This window comes from Poromitra crassiceps, assembly GCF_964638095.1.
Source record: "Poromitra crassiceps genome assembly, chromosome: 26".
NCBI classification, from domain to species: domain Eukaryota; kingdom Metazoa; phylum Chordata; class Actinopteri; order Beryciformes; family Melamphaidae; genus Poromitra; species Poromitra crassiceps.
The window spans coordinates 14,683,719-14,706,156 of record NC_139640.1 but is presented as its reverse complement, the minus strand read 5'-3'; positions in this window follow the sequence as shown (position 1 = coordinate 14,706,156).

Genomic DNA, 22,438 nt, shown 5'->3' with positions numbered 1-22,438 from the left:
CTCATGCGGCGTCCATCTTTATTATATGTCGATGGTTTAACAGTGCGTCCGTGGGCGTATCGTACTTAGGGGTCATCATACAAGGGTACCGCGCGCGTAACCGCCCACGCACAAGGTGTGTGGCAAAGTGGTGATATATTAGACCAGAGGTTCTCAAATGTTTTTCAGCCAAGGACCCCTTACAAGATAGAAAATATACCGGGGACCCCCTCATTCTGATTTGTGATTTTGGGCTAAGCTTAATTGTTTCCACGGTAACGTGCTTGACTTTTAATTTGATAGGTTTGTTATTAGAATGTAATCCATGAACCATTTTAGTTTTAAAGCATAAACTATTTTCGTTGAACTATGAAGATTTTGCAAAAAAAAAATATATATCTATTTTTTTATTACATTACATTTACATTACGTCATTTAGCAGACGCTTTTGTTTTGTCCAAAGCGACTTACAATATCACAATTTGTCAACAGTCCAGAAAACCACTATGCAACACAATCAATGACAGCCAAGATATTTTGATAGACTAGCACCATGTAGGAAGTAGTTTGAGAAGGAATAAGTAACATGTAGCATTTTTTTTTTATTAAATTTTTTTTTTTTTTTTTTTTTTTTAACCTGAAAAATCTTCGCGGACCCCCTGGCAAAGTGCCACGGACCCCTGGGGGTCCGCGGACCCCCATTTGAGAACCACTGTATTAGACGGAGTGAGAACATGTTTACTCTTTACTAAAAGGGTGTATGGATTGAGGTCAGCTTACTTTTGTTGTGACGAGATCTAAGCTATCAGGATGCAAGATAATGCTGTTGTCATATAGTCCACAATTTTCAGATTGATCATCGGGAACATCTTCATGATTTACTGGCTATCCAATGTGATTTCAATCAGTGAAATGGACCTTTTTAAAGAATTGAAATATCAGACTCAAACTCATCACAGTGTATGTTTGGCACAAATTGTTATGAAACAGGATTTTTTTGTTCTTTTTTTACAATTATAATGTATTGAAATTATATTTTGAATAGTCTGTTATTCTTTAAACATTTGATATTATACAATGTAATGTTCATCAATTGTATATTTTGATATATTAAATGTGAAACATGCAGAGCGCCGATCTCATTTCCAAATGACATTGATTCTGACGCATTTTCCTTCGGGACATCAGCTGCAATAAAACAAGCGATCCTACTTTCGTGACGAAGTGAGGAGGTGGAGCAGTCAGCAGAGACCGGTGTCATGCCGAGTTTTGCACCCCTGCCGAGAATTGCATCCCCACCTTCCGGGAGCATATTGTAATGATTTATACGGAAACTTAACTGTTTAAAAATTATAATTGTCTGGGTAGACGTGATCTCCAAGCCAGGGGGTCTGTCCTGGCTCATGGAGACCGACTTTGATGCATTAGATCCGCGTGGAGGTGACTTCCATGCTTGGGGCTCTCTTCTGCCTCATGGAAGCCGACTTTGGTGCTTAAAATCCGGGTACAGAGGACCTCGAGACCTGGGGATCTCTCCTGGCTTTATCGAGGGGGGTGCAAATCTCTGCGGTTTGTACCTGCCGAGATTTGCACCCCTATTTTTAAGTTAAAACAGCCCCAAAATACCCGGCACTGAGAAAGGCTCTTCTACTGCGAGGCAGTCAGGCAGACCTCCGCACATGTAGTGAAGTGAGAAACAAAAAGTGATAATGAACGCAATAGAGCTGGGTATTGGTTCAAATTTCAAGAATCGATTCGATTCCGATTCACAAGGTTGCGAATTGATTAATTTCGATTCGATTCGATTCGATTCCGATTCGATCAATTTCAATATTGATTTGGTTAGTGATACCAAAATGTGTTTTTTGAGCTGTACCCTGAATTACATGACTGTCCAGTTATGTAACACAGGGGTTCCCAACCAGCCAAGTAGATACATGGGGAAAAAAGTTGCAGACCTGTTGTCAATTTTAATGGTTTTAGTTTACTCACCAGGAGCCTGTACTACGAAGCTAGTTTAACAGATCCGCGATAAGTCCCTTTGATCTGGTTTGACTGAACAGGATCAAAGCTATCTAGTTAACTGATACTACGACGCTGGTTTTCTACTAGGTAAGTGGACCTGGGATCTGCCTGTGCACGCACACGTTTTTCGCTCGTGCACAGGCGCGCGTCCACGCGAAAGAGGTGCGCTAGCCAATCACATTATGAACAGCTGAGTTGATCCACGCCCACACCCATTTCCTCATTGAATGAAAAAGCGCAGCCACAGTGGGATCAGAGATTTTAGCGGATATTTAATGTAACCTATGGCAGAATGAAAATCCGCGTTGGATATAGTTGGGGGAAGGACTGTCTAAAGCTGCCGCTTGTATTCACATCAGTCATTTGATTTACTTTGATCAGCGATTTCTGTCTCCTACAGCTTTGTGCGAGTGTAAATGTACATTAAATGTGTAATCTCAGTCTATAAATTTCCACAATCTGTAAGCCTATTTAGACCATAGATTTAGAAAGCATGCTCAATGAATAATGATCTCTATCACTCATTATGTGTGTGTGGTTGCACTGATCGAATAATTCATATATAGGCTATAATAATGATATCCTAATATAAAAGAGAAAACTGCTGGACTGAATTGAGACGATGCGGGCATACTTTTCATTGATAAAAACTAGCCTATTTTTGCTCATATATTGGCATACAGCCTACAGGACACAGTTCCAGCTGAAACATGCAAGAAGCCTGCATATTTAGTATTGGGGCTATCCCATATTTATCCCATCTATATTATATGTATAGGCTTTTCTGGCATGTAGGAGAATATCACCCTCACTCCATTTGAGGCTCCGTTTAGCCTATGATATGCGCTGCGGTGATTAATAGTGATCATATTTCTCCACGCATAGTTGAGCTGTTAAGACATAAAGTGGTAAGTAGGCTTAATTTAATTATGTAGCCTACAGAGCCACAAATGTTTTTCTTGTTATATTCTCAGTTGACTGCAATCTATTTTTCATATGGCGATCTTATATGAACGGTGAGTGACTCCAGAGAGCCGATTATATGGGTCTGTCATGGATTTTGATCTTATCCTCTGAAGCTAACCTGGTCACGACCAGGTTAGCTTTGCAGCGTCAGTTGCCATGGTGATTGAAAGTTAACTTGCTTTGTAGTACGGCTAAACCAGGTTTAAACTCAAACTTACTCGGATAAGGCATTAAACTAGCTTCGTAGTACAGGCTACTGGTGGTGACAAAGGGTAAATAACAGCCTTTTCATCTGTCAATAAAGACACTTTCACAATTATGCACAGTGATTTGATTTCAGCCTATATAATTTCTAAAAGTAGATATTAATGATCAAACATTTCCATTCATGTAGCCTACAGTATTTATGTTTTTGTTTCAACTACAAACATAAATAAACGTCAACTTGAAACTATGTTTCAACTACCACACACAGCATATTTTAGCCTGTTTATTTAAATGTTTTTTTTTTTTTTTTTTTTTTTAATCGATCTCTGGACATATGCATCGATAATCGAGGATTAAAATAAAAATAGATTAAAAATCGGAGAATCGATTTTTTTTAACCCAGCCCTACGCAATACTACTGCGATTTCACTCTCAAACGACCAAACTTGTTTTTACTGAATGTCAGTAGGCATTTCAATTCTCAGCCCCTACTTTGTGCTGATCTCTGCGCACTGCGAAACGAGGGATTTAGGAAGGGCTACTCAATGCCATCTCGCAACTTTCAAACGTTGCATTACCTGGTCTATACAGTCAGCAGGGAACAAACGTGGAGACAGAATTGCGGGGAGGATATTTGCGACGACGATGACAGATTTAAGTATGGAACCATGGCATATATATGAGCAGTGTTGGGGGTAACTCATTACAAAAGTAACATATTACATGTAATATATTACTTTTAGCAGTAACTCAGTAATATAACTTATTACTTATAGGATTTCAGTAATATTATACCAGTTACTTTGTCAAGTAACTCAGGTTACAAATTGAGTTACATTTTATTAAATCAAAGCACATATTTAAAACCGATACAATCATTTGCTAATCAAACTGTGTGTTTTTATGCAAATAACCACTATAGATGACAATAACAAAGGAAAAGAATAACATTTCGAATTTTGGATTGTTTACACTGACTTCAAGGCGGTTGAAATTATTTTTCGGGATGTTCCGGGCGCGATATTTTTCCCCCGGATGATGGCGAAGGCTGGAGGCACCCTCTCTGCCTGTGATTGGCCTAGCGTCAAACGTTCATCCAATCACATTCGCTTGGCTATCCTGCGTCTCTTTCTACAGTCTGTGGTCAGACAGACAGCAGTTTCGCTTGCTAGCATGCGCGCCACTGTGTGTTTATGTTTTTGATATAGTCTGGTCTCTGGTTATTAATGCTGCCGCTACTCTTGGCAGTGCACGTATGTAGCCTACAGACAAATCAAAAAGAAAAGATTAATGAGAATTGATCAATGGTTATATAAAAACAGACTAGTGTCAATGCCCATTTACTCATTCTAACACAAGAGTGACATGTATTTGAATTGAAATATGTATCAGTATGTGGTGTTTGCCCAGCCCTTCATTGGGAAATGCAGCTTTATGGAGTGGGATCACGTGGAGATGGTCTTCAGAAACTTTGATGAGATTGACAGTAAGTAAACATTGTTTCAGATACATGGTGTAGTTGTGGAAAAGTGTGTGAGTTTGGAAGAGGAGTGCACCACTAGGTGGACACATGCATCCATAGCAGTGTTGATTTCGTAGACTAAAACTATGAGGAAAAATGTTAGTCGACTACCTATTTTCACTGGTGAAAACTAGACTAAATGTTAGGGAGGGACGAATTGGGAAGAGATCCAATCAGAAGAGAAGAAGAAGTTAAACATCTGTGTCTGTATTGCACATTCAAACCTTAAAACAATTCCAGAATAACAGATTCATATATCTTTACAATAAGTTTGGAAATTCTAATGAATAGTTACGGTTTTCTTTGACTAAGATGAGATGAAAATACGACACTTAGTTGACGAAAACTTGACTAAATAAAATCAGGATGAGGTTGACTAAATATGATAAGAGTTTAAGAGAAAGTGGATTATAGCTCACTCAGATAAACATGTGAATGTTGTGTGATATGCAAAGGTTGTTGGTTCAATCTCAGCCTCAGGCAATTTCTTAAAAAGTACTCACATTATAAGCTGCAGCAGTGATCCTTCTTTATCATCACCAGTAGTTTGAACACTGATAGAAATAAGCTGATGAAGGAGACTAGTCAGTCCCCTGGAATTTCCTATAGTATTATTATTTTGCTGTTCCTTTACCTCAGTGGAAGTACTTAGTGGTGTAAAATGTGCTTTAAATGTAAAAAGCATCTAATTTAAAATGGAAAGTTGAATGTTGTGTTTTTTTTAAACTAGGGATCTCGCGCGCTACACGCGCTCGATTCCTAGAGCTGAGCTGCGGCTGCAGCTCACATTCGCAGCTCGGCCGCTACATGGCCTCGCCCGCAGCTCAGCTGCTGTGTGGCCAATGAGACCAGCATCACTGATGATGTCAGATTTATGACATCACTGATGATGTCACAGTGGGATTTCATCAGTGGGATTTATGACATCACTGATGATGTCACAGTGGGATTTATGACATCACTCATGTCACTTGAGCAACTGTGATGTCATCAGTGATGTCACTTGAGCAATTGTGATGTCATCAGTGATGTCATAAATCCTTCCTGGCTGAGGCTATATAAGTGGTGGAAAACACAAAGCTGCCATAAGAAGAAGAAGCCGCTGCTCGCGTTTGATGATTTCCCTCCGAAAACGATAATTTTGACCCTCAGTTACGATAATTCAACATTTCCCACCTGGCAACACTGATACTGCCTTCTGTTTGAGACACAGCATACAAGTCAGTGTAGTACAGTGACACATCTGAAGGAATGGCTGTTCAAGCAGAGCATGATGACAGACAGCTGCTCTGTGATGTCGTCAGGGCAGGAGACCTGGACACACTGAGGAGCCTGCTGCAGGAAGACCACTTCAGAAGGCAGATCAATGAGCAGTGTCTTTATGAGAGGTGGTGGAGGTGGACGCCTCTTCAGCTCGCAGCCTGGCGGGGTCATGCTGCCTTGGTGGACTACCTGATCACACAGGGAGCACAGGTAGACCTAGCTGATGAGTATAACTGGACACCTCTCTGCTATGCCGTGTGCAGCGGTCACGTGGACTGTGTCCGGATCCACCTGGAAGCCGGGGCCGACCCTAACAGAAACATAGACGGCTCAGACACCCCTCTCTACTACAGTGCTGTACTCAACCACCTCGACTGCTTCCACCTGCTGCTCCAGGCCGCTGGTGTTCTGACCCGTGACGTGGCTTCTCGCCTGCTGGAGGAGGTGCTGTGTAACATGTGCAACACGGCCTTCGTCCAGCTGCTGCTGGACCACGGTGCTGACCCGGCCCTGGTGACCACAGAGCAGGCACAGTTGGAGAAATGGGCGGATCCTGAGGCTCTCAGGGTCTTTCTGGAGGCCAAGAGATGTCCTCGCAGTCTGGCCCACGTGTGTCGGATCCAGATCCGCGAAGCGCTGGGCACACATCGCCTGAACCAAGTCCACTCCCTACCACTAACACAAGTGATGAAGGACTTCGTGCTCCACCAAAACTGACTGGAAGGACTGACATAATTTATTTTCATTTCCTAGATTTAGTTCTTCAGTGACTGTGTTTCAAACAACTCCAGGAGCACTGTGTGTACTCGGTTCATCGTCTCCAGAGTCGCCACCCCAGAAATTCTGTTTATCGAGGTGAGGTTCAGTTATAGTCTAGGGAAAATAAGGTTTGACCTTAAACTAATTGCAACAGAATTTATTGTCACATTTTTATGTTTATATTGATACCCAAAACACTTTAGTAAAAATCCCAGAAAATCCCATTAGTGGAAGTATGTTAAAATGACGTTTTTTTTAAATGGCTGCCATTATTAAAATTGTGGCCATATCTTGACTCCAACTAGACCTAGAATTACAAATTTGGTGTCTATTTCCACATTTTTGGGGGCAAGGAATCCACAGAAATGGTTGTTGAGTCTCTAAGTAGAACAGATTTTCTTTCTCATGTAGTATGAAGTATGTAGTCGTAATACAACATGGCATTTCTCGTAATGTTAGCTACAACTTCGTATTTGTTAATCATACACATTTTGGGTGATACCCTTGAGCATATTGAAGTGCTTGCCATTGGAAAAAAAAAGTTTGTTGTTTCATATTTCCAATTAAAAATGTGTTACGGTAATGAATTTATTCCCACTTTAAGGTTTCATAAACAACACCGTCAGAGCCACTTGCCTTGTTGTTCTGTAGGCTACTGATCACTGGTAGGATCTCCTCCGGTGTAAAGAGGGCCATTTCGGGCTCATAGTCCGGCAGATTTAATTCTAATAGAGACAGTCTGCATGTCTGGGAACGCCCACAAAATGTTAAACGGCTGACGCGCGAGTGGGGTAAAACCGCCCATATATCTCATGGTCTGACTGACCAAAAGACGGTGCTGCGCCTCTAAACTACAGGTTTGGGGGTTCTAGAGCAGAACACAAGACGTCTGCTCAGATGTGCGTTTACTGCGGTGGTTAAATCCCCGATCGTGTCTGCCTGGGCTGGGCTATCAGCTCAATTTTAACTTTGCTGAATGAATAGAACAGGTTTTTTTACCCCACCCTGACCACGCCCCTAGCGTCTATTGTGGGCGTTCCTAGAGCCTGTATGGGCGTTCCCAGACATGCGGACTGTCTCTATAGTCCATGCCAAGGGGGATCGCTCAGGTGTTCACACACACATAAACACACACACACACACACACACACACACACACACACACACACACACACACACACACACACACACACACACACACACACACACACACACACACACACACACACACAGCACTGCTATGGTTAAATTCCAATGCTAATATTGCCAAACGCTTTGTGCTAATATGTATGGACTATGGTGTGTGTGTGAAAGTAACTAATTACTTGTAATTGTGTAACTAATTAGTGGCCGGGCCAGCAAAGGGGCAGGGCCACTTAGATTTTTTCTGCACCCGCAACCTTAAAGTTCAAACTTGGCCTATGTTCCGTGGTACATACTGTAGAGTGCTGGAATTTCCTATGTAGTATTATTATTTTGCTCTTCCTTTACCTCAGTGGAAGTACTTAGTGGTGTAAAATGTGCTTTAAATGTAAAAAGCATCTAATTTAAAATGGAAAGTTGAATGTTGTGTTTTTTTTAAACTAGGGATCTCGCGCGCTACACGCGCTCGATTCCTAGAGCTGAGCTGCGCCTGCAGCTCACATTCGCAGCTCGGCCGCTACACGGCCTCGCCCGCAGCTCGGCTGCTGTGTGGCCAATGAGACCAGCATCACTGATGATGTCAGATTTATGACATCACTGATGTCGTCACAGTGGGATTTCATCAGTGGGATTTATGAGGGATTTATGACATCACTGATGATGTCACAGTGGGATTTATGACATCACTCATGTCACTTGAGCAATTGTGATGTCATCAGTGATGTCACTTGAGCAATTGTGATGTCATCAGTGATGTCACTTGAGCAATTGTGATGTCATCAGTGATGTCATAAATCCTTCCTGGCTGAGGCTATATAAGTGGTGGAAAACACAAAGCTGCCATAAGAAGAAGAAGCCGCTGCTCGCGTTTGATGATTTCCCTCCGAAAACGATAATTTTGACCCTCAGTTACGATAATTCAACATTTCCCAACACTGATAATACCTTCTGTTTGAGACACAGCATACAAGTCAGTGTGGTACAGTGACACATCTGAAGGAATGGCTGTTCAAGCAGGACATGGTGACAGGCAGCTCTATGATGCCGTCACGGCAGGAGACCTGGACACACTGAGGAGCCTGCTGCAGGAAGACCACTTCAGAAGGCTGATCAATGAGCAGTGTCTTTATGAGAGGTGGTGGAGGTGGACGCCTCTTCAGCTCGCAGCCTCACGGGGTCATGCTGCCTGTGTGGACTACCTGATCACACAGGCAGCACAGGTAGACCTAGCTGATAAGAAAAACTCGACACCTCTACACTATGCTGTGCACAGCGGTCACGTGGACTGTGTCCGGATCCTCCTGGAAGCCGGGGCCGACCCTAACAGAAACATACACGGCTCACCCACCCCTCTCTACATCAGTGCTGTACTCAACCGCCAGGACTGCTTCCGCCTGCTGCTCCAGGCCGCTGGCGTTCTGACCCGTGACGTGGCTTCTCAGCTGCTGAAGGAGGTGCTGTGTAACAGGTGGAACACGGCTTTCGTCCAGCTGCTGCTGGACCACGGCGCTGACCCGGCCCTGGTGACCACAGAGCAGGCACAGCTGGAGAAATGGGCGGATCCTGAGGCTCTCAGGGTCTTTCTGGAGGCCAAGAGATGTCCTCGCAGTCTGGCCCACGTGTGTCGGATCCAGATCCGCCAAGCGCTGGCCACACATCGCCTGAACCAAGTCCACTCCCTACCACTAACACAAGTGATGAAGGACTTCGTGCTCCACCAAAACTGACTTGAAGGACTGTCAGTTTATTTATTTTCATTTATAGATTTAGTTCTTCAGTGACTGTGTTTCAAACAACTCCAGGAGCACTGTGTGTACTCGGTTCATCGTCTCTAGAGTCGCCACCCCAGAAATTCTGTTTATCGAGGTGAGGTTCAGTTATAGTCTAGGGAAAATAAGGTTTGACCTTAAACTAATTGCAACAGAATTTATTTTAACATTTTTATGTTTATATTGATACCCGAAACACTGTAGTAAAAATCCCAGAAAATCCCATTAGTGGAAGTATGTTAAAATGATTTTTTCTTTTTTAATGGCTGCCATTATTAAAATTGTAGCCATATCTTGACTCCAACTAGACCTAGAATTACAAATTTGGTGTCTATTTCCACATTTTTGGGGGCAAGGAATCATCATCAGTCTCTGATTGGGCGCATCCTGCGAGGTGTGACTATAAATACTTGCCTCTTTTTGCCTGTACTCCATTTTACCTGATGAAGGTCTGATCGACCGAAACGTTGTTTAATTAAAGTTTGCCAATTACTGGATGGTGTGCGGGAATTCTTTATCTTCTACTTATGGACCCTATCCTCCGACGCACCTATCCTTCAGACTGTGAGGGTGTGCATCAGCTCTTCTTTCAAGTGTTGGGGGCAAGGAATCCACAGAAATGGTTGTCGAGTCTCTAAGTAGAACAGATTTTCTTTCTCATGTAGTATGAAGTATGTAGTCGTAATACAACATGGCATTTCTCGCAATGTTAGCTACAACTTCGTATTTGTTAATCATACACATTTTGGGTGATATACCCTTGAGCATATTGAAGTGCTTGCCATTGGAAAAAAAGGTTGTTGTTTCATATTTCCAATAAAAAATGTGTTACGGTAATGAATTTATTCCCTCAGTGTCTCTAAAAGTGTCTGGAAATACATAAAAAATGAGCACATCTATCTATCTAAGGGAGCTAGGGCTCTGTCTGTTTGTCTGTCTGTCCCACTGATGACATCATCAGTGATGTCATAAATCCACTCACACACACAACGTCTCAGTGATGATGTCATCAGTGATGTCATAAATTGTGACATCATCAGTGATGTCATAAGAGCAGAATCAAGTCACAGGGGCAGACACTGAAAGAAGTGGGAGTCTGGCTTCAGTCTTCAGCCATGGACAGCTGTATGTTGCCAGCTCCAGGACAGGTGATCCAGCATCCTTGAAGTATGCCATCAAGGAGCAACCAGGGCGAGGCCGCGACCTGCTTATGCGAGCTGCAGGGCCAGCTCGGCGAGCTGCAAGGCAGGCGAGCTCGCGTAGCCCGCAAGATGCCTAGTGGATTATAATTTCAATTTGAATGGTGAAATTAGATCCTACTTGATATCTTCTTGAGCAGCTGAGTGGCTGCTTGTTCCCTCCTGCTCTGAAGCAACGGGAGTCCATAGGCTGGTCGTAAGTGGCCTGCAGAGGGCAGCACTGCCCAGACCAAGAGCCAAGGCTCTGGCCAAATTCTGCTCCATTTCTGCAATAATTGGCTGTCGCCACATTTGGAGGAGGCGCTGTTTCCTTTATCCATAGATTCAGACTAGATACATTTGTCATGAGATTTCCCATTGTTTGTGCATCTATTATTGTTTGTGTTCAAGGATTTTTTGTCTAAATGTGAACACAAATGTGCGTGTGTGTGCGTGCCTGTGTGTGTGTGTGTGTGTGCCTGCCATTGTCATCATCCTGTGTTATTATCCTTTGTGTATGCATTAATGTGGTCGTCAATTAGGCACTTATAACTGACTGCCTCCCAATATCTAATTGCATTATTGGTGTTTATGCCTTCAGGGTGTAGAGACGTGAAGAAGACACACGCCGACAAACGTTGGTGTCAGATTTATGAATACACCAACGGATGGTGGCTTGAACCTTCTTCAGGGTGTAGAGACCTGAAGAAGGTGCCTGTTTCATAATGAAATCCCCCTCTCCTTTGACACATTTTCATGTATCTTGATATGTGTTCATCATGCGTTGATATGTGTTCACCATGCGTTGATATGTGTTCATCATGCGTTGATATGAGTGAAGCAGATTTAGGGAGAACATATTCACTGGACATTTTCAGGGGCCCAGCTATTTCTGTGGGCGGGCGTGTCTGAATCATTTTGTCCTTTCAGGACTTGAACATTTTATTTGAATGAAAAAAGAACAGAAGTGAGATTTTTGACAAGATGATGATGATGATGATAATGATGATTATGCATATTGTTGTTGATGTTAAAACACATGTTCAGGGGGAAAGCAGCAAGAATTTGCCCTTTTCACCTCAGCCATTTTGTGTCTAAAAGGCCGGAAGTAACACAGGTGCAACCAAAACAGCACTGGAACACTTAAATGGATTTGAAGTTGGAAACCCCCATTAATGTTTTGCTTGCACCTGTGTTACTTCCTGCCTTTTAGATGCAAAATGGCTGCTGATGAAAAAGGTCAATATGGATTTCTCTCCTCTTCTCTTGAGCTGCTGAATGCTGCTGGCTGAAAGAGAAGCTCAGTGGCCTCAGGTGCTGACAAATGAAGAAACACTGCCACCTGCTGGTTTTAGAGACACAGTAGAGAGTACTTCATCTGGAGTACTTGCTGATACAGAGTACTGACGTCATTGTGCTCTGATGTTCTTTCCTCTTTGCACTGTGACATGTGCTGTAAATGAACAGTGAGTTAGTGAGTTATTCTGAGTGTAATTGCTGTTAGATGTGCTGTAAATGAACACTGATGCTATTCTATTCTATTCTATATATTCTATTCTCAAAGTGTTCCTGGCTGCCAGATGGGGAAGAAGAAGAATGCTACTAAGCAGTAGTTTAACCATGTGTCATGGAGGGCAGAGAGTCTGCAGGCTTTTAATGCAGCCAAACACTACAGCAGATATTTGACTGACTCTCTGGTGGAAGATGTGCTAATCATTTAAATTGCCATTATCCTTTATTAATGTCCCTTATTAAATCTAGACCAATCACAAAGATGTAGACACAGAGAAGCAGGTGAGTTCATTTGGAAGCTTTGAGACACCAAGGGCCCTATCGTCGCAAAAGCGCTAAGTTCTTTATAGCTAGCCAGCTGTCACCTAACTAACTTGTTCAAACACCTTGAAGTACGATCTTGAAGTAAGGTCAAAAACTGACTTCCTTCTAGCCTTACACGCTTCAACTAAGAATCCAAACTAAACTGAACTATTCGAAACTAAACACATTTATACCATGGCGGCTACCGCCTGAGCGACATCACCGATGATGTCATAATTCCCAGTTTTCTCAACAGTGACATCACGATTTCCATTACACTGCTGACAGTGACCTCATCACTTACAATCGTCGTCAAACAAACGCAAATGAAAACTTTACTTTTTGGCTCCTACACCTATCGTCAGCATGGTGCAATTACTTTGCGCTCAGAGCTTTGAAAAGCACCTCTTACGTGCAAAAATACCTGCTGCACTTGAGCGCACCATAATCTCCGCGACATATTATGTGGACTCTGTCGACCTAAGCTCTCTCCATCTCTCTCTGTCCTCGGCGCGCACCTCTCACACTCTCTGTGTGTGTGCGTGTGTGTGTGTGTGTGTGTGTGTGTGTGTGTGTGTGTGTGTGTGTGTGTGTGTGTGTGTGTGTGTGTGTGTGTGTGTGTGTGTGAGAGAGGGATCCGGAGCTAATCAGCAGGTACAGTGGTCAACAAGTTGGTTGAGTTTCTGTTTGAAGATGGAAAGTGATGTCAGGGTTGTGAGTTTGCGGCTGCAAAGTGGAAGGAGGTGCGGCCTAAATCAGATCTGTATCTGACTAAGCTGGGGAAGCTTGATGTGCTCACTTGACCTAGTGTTGTAAGCATTGCAGGCTATATGGAGGAGAGAGGTGAGGTAGTGTGGTGGCTTGAAGACTGGGTGGCTTGGTTCAAGCCTTAAAACTCCTTATATCCACCTTATTTCTAGCTGCCATGATGCCTGATGGGTGCTTCTCCCGCTTCCGGTGTCATTTTTACACTGTTTTAACTTGACAAAAAAAACGTCTATGAGGATTTTACAGCAGAGCCATTCTGCTCTACAGCCGTGTCGTTCGGGTGCTGGGATAACGTAATGCATTGTGGGTAGTCGGCTACTGTGGCTAATGCTAACGGCTAGCCTAATAGTTACTTTACATGGCAGTAAAACGCCACTGAATGACCAAATTGATTTAACTTTTAACCATTTCGAGTAACACTGTTTCCATATGGACCCGCAGCGTTGGTTAGTCGTTTATAACGTGACTATATTTATAACTTTCATAACGGACTCCAGCTTCCGGTTTATAATTCGGGTCTGCAGCCGAGTATAACAAAGGAAATGGCAAGCTGCAACAATGAGTCACGTTAAACTGGACCTTGTTCCCACAATTATTTGTTACAGTGGGGCATTCAAAAATAAGGTGGATAAGGATTTTTCAAAATGTCTTATGGAGAAAATGAATTCACTTCTGGGGCAAGAAACGTCACATGACTGTTGACCTTTATTCACCAGTTCTTTATAGTATCTGTAAAGATTGCATACTTAAAGTGGAGGATACATTGGTCTTAGTCTTCCTACTTCATCAATGTATTTTATTTATTTATTTTTACATAGCAATATCACAAAGGTTTTTTTTTAAATTGTGTAATTCTCCTGCTTTGATGCTTCCATACTTTAATACTTTTGTATATCGGAAATACTTGAACAAATCTCTGAAATGTGATCATGAAAATGGTCTTTATTTTAATCATAACAAATAGACCTAAACTATAGGCTACAGCTCAATTCATACAAAATGCAAACATGTTTAATCAATCAATCTTTATTAGCAGACACAAGGTCCAATAAAAACACACAGTAAAAAAACAACAACACAACAACATCAAACAATTAAACAATTCACATCAGCACATCAAAGATACTACAATAAGAGCCTGTACCAATGAGCCCAAGTGCTGGAGTGATACTTAATTGCACTAAGACTGGGCTGAGTCAGAAGCAAGATTAATAATACTACATACAGTATTTACAAGAGAGCAGAATGAGTAAAGCAATTTAGAGGAAATGAGAAAAGATTAAGAATCCAAGATGCAGGGCTTCCTGTCCGGATGCTGGTGAACAAGCTGTTGGGGAACTGCCCCCTAGTCCGACCCCTCACGAGTCCCACACCTCACGAGTCCGACACCTCACGAGTCCGAAAAATGGCCCATTGGACAGACATCTCATTAGTCCGACAGCTCGTTAGCCCAACAACGAAAATCTCACTAATCCGACAGTTCGTTAATCCGAAAATAATGTGCTCTGACTGCAGCGCAAACGGCACATTTCTCCGCTGGTTTTCTCTCCTTCTTTCTCTCTCACCCCCTCTCTCTCCCTCCCCCCTCTCTCTCATGAACATAATGTGGTAAACCATTAAAGCCACAAAAGCTGCAATACCAGGTGAACTTTGACCTGACAGGTAGCCTACTTTTTGACGCTGTGATGTGCAGCTAACTTTCCAAACACACACGCATAGCCATACACACTCTGTCATACCAACACACACACACACACACACACACACACACACACACACACACACACACACACACACACACACACACACACACACACACACACACACACACTTTAATTTATTGCTCGATAGACAGGTAGGATATTAACAGCCTCTGACTGGCAGGGGCTCAAAACTACGATATAACAACTTTTTATTCATTGGTCATTCATTGTGATATAAATTAGTGACATTTTCCCCCAAATACTCATGGTTCTGTGCTGTTGGTATTTGGTAGCCTATCTGATGCCTGCAGTGCAGCGCATCAAATGAGCCGCGTCAATTAACGCGTCAATCTCTCTCTCTCTCTCTGGAGTCCCACGCAACTGTTTAATTTACTGCGGTCTGATTTTTGGGAGGTCGGATTTATGAGATTAAAATAATAGGGCGGATCTTTGGGTAGTCTAACTCTATTGAGAGTTCGGACGGAAGACTATGACCCGGACACAGAACAGAATTGAATCAGGTGTTTTGCACTTATTTTGGTCAGACCAGCTATTTGCAGTCCACACACACACATCTTGTGCACGTTTCCTAGGCTGCCAAAGATGAAGGCAATGCTTTTACAGTTATATCCAGATACACCTATCGCTTCTGCTATGGGGTAGTGTGCCAAATGCATCACGGAAGTCCAGAAACACTGTGTAGAATTTAGTTGACTCATGTTTAAAATCATCAATACCTGTTTTTAGGCAGAACACTCGAACACCCTGCTCGTTCATACCCTGGCGATTTTTTTTGCTTTCCAGATAGTATACCTGTCTCCATCAAGCACGGAAGAATGCGCTTGAGTATACATTTCATGAACAATTTGGCAGAAGAGAAATTAATCTCCACATACTCGGATCGTCTGCTATATTGTCCTTCTTTTGGGATTCTGTGGATTAATGCCCCTTTCCAGGATGGAGGGACTTTTCCGTTAATCAGGTACACATTAAAGATATGCGTCAATGCTGCACATGTCCACTGGTTTGTGCCCTTTAAGGTTTCATAAACAACAGCGTCAGAGCCACTTGCCTTGTTGTTCTGTAGGCTACTGATCACTGGTAGGATCTCCTCCGGTGTAAAGAGGGCCGTTTCGGGCTCATAGTTCGGCAGATTTAATTCTAATATTTTCATTTTCATTTTCATTTTATTGTTTATTTAAATCAGGGACAGTTCACAGCAAATGTGCAGTGTCAGATTGTAGCTAAAAGCTAATTCGCATCCGTCGTCCCTGGACGCACGAAGGCTTGTGCGCACATAGTTCACATTAAAATCAGAAGGTCCTAAATCTATACACAATAATAAAATACAGCATAATAAAAGGTAAAAGTCATAGAATTCAATACATACACATGTACAAAAGTCAATTTAAAAGTCAATGTCATAAATACAACAGGCCATGAGGCCACCCATTCTGCCCTCAATGGCCACACGCCTGGCCCTCTCTTAAAAACTTTTTCACTGTGAATTTAAAACCTTTAAAAGAACCGCAATTTCTTACCTCTATTGGCAGGGTACCTCTAAAAACACAACAGTATAGGCTAATTAAAAGTGTGTTTTAGTCGATTGATGGATAAATCAATCAATCATGAGTGGATTCAGCACACTTTATCTGCGCAGATTGATTGAATCATTGCAGATCTATTCAGACCTTAGGTCACCACTGTAAACTTTTAGCAGGTGACCTTTGGTCGCCGCAGAATGTCGCCCCCTTAATTTTGGCTTGCATAACGCCCCTGCCCAGAGGATTGTGCATATGAACACCTGTCCTGTCAGGCATAAAATAATAATGAATAATTTAATAATAGCCTACCGGACATTTAGAGGAAGACACTGCAACCAGTCTGATTGTCTGATTGAATCAGACAATCTGATTGTCCTGATTTTCTGATTTAATCAGGCAATCTTATCACAAAGAAGAAGACTGGCTCCATGTATGTTTTTCTGTTGCACTCAGACTGAATTGTCAGTATTTTATGGTAATCTGGAGCATGGGCAGGGGGTGTGTCTGGCAGGCAGACTGATGCAGGGGTATTTAAGCAAAACCTGAGCCTGGCTGGCCACATTGTAGCCTGGGTTAGTTCGAAAAGAGGAGTCATGTTTAAACACACTACAACTGTTTGATCACTTTCAGTTTTCACTCTTTCACACAGTTTGAGAGAGATAGGAAGAGGCGTAAACAGCTGGACACTACACTACAGCATAGCACTGCCAGGTACCGGTAGATTAGACAGAAATGGCTGTCAAATGTCCCTGGAGTACGCTGTTGCTTTTGGGGGGTCTGCTGTCATTTCTTTCAGACATAGCGCTGGATGTATGGGCAGTTGTGACTTTCTACCAGGAGGAGGCTTACATCAGCCTGGGTCTACTGCTGGCCTTTCTGCTGGGCTCCTCGGTTCTGGTTAACATCTGGAGCTGGCTGATGTACCACTATCATGGCTATGACGGAAGGACCAAAGTGGAGAAGTGCCTGAACCCAATCTCATCCACGATCCTGCATGTGCTGCAGCTGGGACTCTTCCTCAGGTTGTAAAAACTTTGTTTCTATTGATCACACTCTGAGTAGTATGGGTGGACAACTAAACATCTAAGAGTGTGCCCATTGATCCCATTCTGAGTAGTATGGGTGAGCAGCTAGACCTGTAAGAGTGTGTCTAAAGACATTTTTAAACTTGCAGTGAATTCCTGACACTACTCGGCCGGCCTGCGTGTTTAACACTTGTCCGATATGAGTGCGCTCAACTAGACCCACCCCAGCAGAAGTCTCATGCCCATTGAAATTTAGGGGGCAGTTTCCTCCTCAGATTTTTTGGGGGGAAAGAATGGGGGGGGGAGCAAAATGCATGGCGGTCAGTAGTAGAGCATCAATTCCCTTTTCAAACACAGGAAAATGAAATGCTGTCAGTTATTACATAGTTTGCATAGCAAGTTAGTTGGCTACTTGTACCTACCATGCAGCTAAAGTTAGCATTGTAATGTTAGCCAGAGCTGTTATGGCAGTGAGCTGTTAGTTTTTACCACTAGCACCACTATCACGTTATACTGTAGTTAGTAAAACACTGAATTCCATTTGATGTCTCAGGTCAAGATGCAGTTTTTTTTAAATAATTCTGGATAAAGTCTTTTTATGTGAAAAACATTTTGGGTGAAGCAGTGTAGAAGCTAGTGTAGAATTGAGTGACTACGCTAATAACAATAAAAGCACAATGACCAAAATATCAAAATTAATATCCAGTAGGCTATTTACCCTAATGAGAAAATGAGAAAAATATTGATGGTTAAAACTGAAAAATGACATCACAACGGTCGAATCCTAATGTTAATTTAAAATGAGATATCCCTCTAAATCTGGCTTCAAATGGCCAACATTTTAGAAATAGCTAAATGGACCGATTGATTGAGTCATGGCCCAATCCCAATTCCTATCTTAACCCTCAATCTTAACCCTCAGTCTCAAAAATGCGCACTCCCGCGAAGTGCTAGTGCTGTCCCGATTCTCACTTTGTTAAGTTAAGGGTCGAGTTTGAGGGCTCTACGGCCCTCAGTTTTGAGATTTTCCACGACCACACTTGGCGGTGAGTGCGATCCCAGAATCCCTTGCGTGTCATCAGCTAGATCCATTCAGATGGAAGATGGCGGCGAAAGGAGGAAAAAAGTAGCCCTACAAAGTTAAGTATTTCCTTGTTAATAGAGATGTAAAAATTACGATAACCATTGTATTAGCTTAGTTTAATGTCATTTTATGGATTTCCGTTTTGGAATCCTAACAACAAATGTTGTTGCTAACGAGTGGGGGCTAGAATGACCGTGCTTTCCGACGTGAGGGCTGGCTTGACTGCAGTTAAACACTGCAGTCAAGCCAGCCCTCACGTCGGAAAGCACGGTCATTCTAGCCCACACTTGTTTTGTGGTGCGTTGCATTACACGTAGGCTGTATCTTGATAAAAACAACTCAACAACGACATTACCACCGATAATTATGGCATTTCGTAACAACGTTAACAATGTTATAATATAATAATAATAATAAGGCTTGACCAGCACGGCTACTGACTTAGCAACAACAAATGTGTTAGGCTCCAAAACGGAAATCCATAAAATGACATTTAAACTAAGATAATACAATGGTTATCGTAATTTCTACATCTATATTATCAAGGAAATATTTGTAGGGGTGCTTTTTTCCTCTTCTTTTGAATTGACAGACTGGATCCGGAGCTTTGGCATATTGCTGCCCCCCACAGTCTGAAGACGTATCTGCCTTTAAGGGCTGTCCCATTTTAAAGTCGCAAGATAGCCCTTAACACTTAGTTTTGAGGGCTACTAAGATTGAGGGTTGAGCTTGAGGGTTAAGATTGAGGGTTAAGAAAATAATTGGGATTGGGCGGTAACCCTTTATCTTACAGGTACACTAGTTACATATGAACTATTTGTAATTACACATGAACACCAAATGTAATTACACAGTAATTACCAATAGTTATAAATGATGTTCATATGTAGTTACATTGTAACAGACCTGTAAAATGGGAGTGAGTCTGTTCAACTGTAGTTCATATGTAGTTACATTGTAACGGACCTGTAAAATGGAGTGAGTCTGTTCAACTGTAGTTCATATGTAGTTACATTGTAACGGACCTGTAAAATGGAGTGAGTCTGTTCAACTGTAGTTCATATGTAGTTACATGGTAACAGACCTGTAAAGTGGAGTGAGTCTATTCAACTGTAGTTAATATGTAGTTACATTGTAACGGACCTGTAAAGTGGAGTGAGTCTATTCAACTGTAGTTCATATAGTTACATGGTACCGGACCTGTAAAGTGGAGTGAGTCTATTCAACTGTAGTTCATATGTAGTTACATGGTAACGGACCTGTAAAGTGGAGTGAGTCTATTTAACTGTAGTTCATATGTAGTTACATGGCACCGGACCTGTAAAGAATCTCTGGCCTGGGACAGAGATTGCTAAAAGCCAGTGGGGGATTCGAACCACTGAACTTCAGATTGCAAAGCAGGCGGCTTAAACCACTCAGCCACGACGGCTTTCCAACTTTCTTAGTGGAGTTTGGGATAACTGTATGTCAGTCAGATGTGGTTGTCACTTCGTAGCTTTGTTATTATAAGCATAGACTTGGGGGAAAATGTTGATACTTTGTTAGTTGTAGCTTTAAAGACAGGCAATATTGATCAATCCCCCCCCCCCCCCCCCCCAAATAGGGGGGAGTTCCCCCCTTATGCGGATTAGGGGGTTTATAGACTTGGGGGGGGGGGGGTATAGACTTTGGGGAGAGATGATCTGGGGGTCTGGTGACCAAAGGGGTCTTTGAGGGGCTTCGACTGGGTCCCCAACAAATTGAGAAATTGGGAAATTGATGGGGAAATGACTCATTTCCAATAAGCTAACAATTAGAATGTAGAAGAATGGCTATTTTGATTATAGTTTCACTGTTACCTCTATATCTACAATAGTTTTATTAGAATTTTTGTATGGGAATTCTGGACAAAATCATACCTACAACTAAATAAAGTATCAATATTTTCCCCCAAGTCTCTGTGTATAATAACAAAGCTATGAAGTGACAGCAACTACATCTGACTGACATACAGTTATCCTCTTAAACTCCACCATGAAATTTGGAAAGCCCTTGTGGCTGAGTGGTTAAAGCCGCCTGCTTTGCAATCAGAAGTTCAGTGGTTTGAATCCACCACTGGGTTTTAGCAATCTCTGTCCCAGCCGGGAGCTTCTTTACAGGTCTGGTACCATGTAACTGACCTACAGTTGAAAAGACTCACTCCACTTTACAGGTCCGGTACCATGTAACTACATATGAACTACAGTTGAACAGACTCACTCCACTTTACAGGTCCGGTACCATGTAACTACATATGAACTACAGTTGAACGGTCTCACTCCACTTTACAGGTCTGTTACAATGTAACTACATATGAACTACAGTTGAACAGACTCACTCCATTTTACAGGTCTGTTACAATGTAACTACATATGAACGTAATTTAGAACTATTGGTAATTACTGTGTAATTACATTTGGTGTTCATGTGTAATTACAAATAGTTCATATGTAACTAGGGTACCTGTAAAATAAAGGGTTACCGATTGGGCCATTGACTCAATCATGAGTGGATTCAGCACACTTTATCTGGGCGGACTGATTGACTCATTGCAGATCTATTCAGACCTTAAGTCACCACCAAAATCTTTTACCTGGGGACCTTTGGTCGCCGCCAAATTTTTATCTCTAAATAAATAAAAGTATTTACCCTAATGAGAAAAGGAGCAAAATATTAATGGTTAAAAGCGAATAATGACATCACAACAGTCTAATCCCAATGATAATTTAAAGTTAGATACTCCTCTAATTCTGGCTTCAAATAGCCACATTTTAGAAATAGCTAAATAGACCGATTGATAAATCAATCATGCGTGGATTCTGCACACTTTATCTGGGCAGACTGATTGAATCATTGCAGATCTATTCAGACCTTAAGTCACCACCGAAAACTTTTAGCCGGGGACCTTTGGCCGCCCTGAATGTTTATCTCTAAATCAATATACAGTATTTACCCTAATGAGAAAAGGATCAAAATCCCATTGTTAATTTAAAATGAGATACTCCTCTAAATCTGGCTTCAAATGGCCAACATTTTAGAAATACCTAAATGGACCATTGAATGGACGGATTGGTAGATAAATCAATCAATCATGAGTGGATTCAGCATTTATCTGGGCAGACTGATTGACTCATTGCAGAGCTATTCAGACCTTAGTGTCACAATTAAGAGTTTTCTGAACCCAAAAAAGCAGAACTGGAGACAGCATCAAAAATCAACAGTTTAATGAATGGAGTCTGGTATAGTGAGTGAGCAGAGGCAGTTCTGGCAGATGTCTTCTGAGCAGCAGACAGGTGGAACTTCATCCAGAGGGTACTCCACCCACGGTTTTTGTAGGTCAGGTCCATCTGCCTGTTCATGGAAACACTCTCATTTACATGAAATGTAAAGTCAACTTTCAATCAGCTGGTACATTATGATGTTGTAAATACAATAGAAAAAGATCTTGTCTGCAGGCAGGTTTTCTACTGCTTTAAAAATGTGTGCTAACAAAAAATGAAACAAGATGAGGAAAAAAGTACCAACATAAAAAAAAAGTAATCTCTACTCTGACTGTCAGAGTACAGAAGAAGTCCCGCATTAATGTTAAGCCGACAGAGCAGAATGAACGTTTGCTGAATACGGACAAGTGGTTGCCGTGTCGGACACATTTAGAGGATGGACTGTTAGC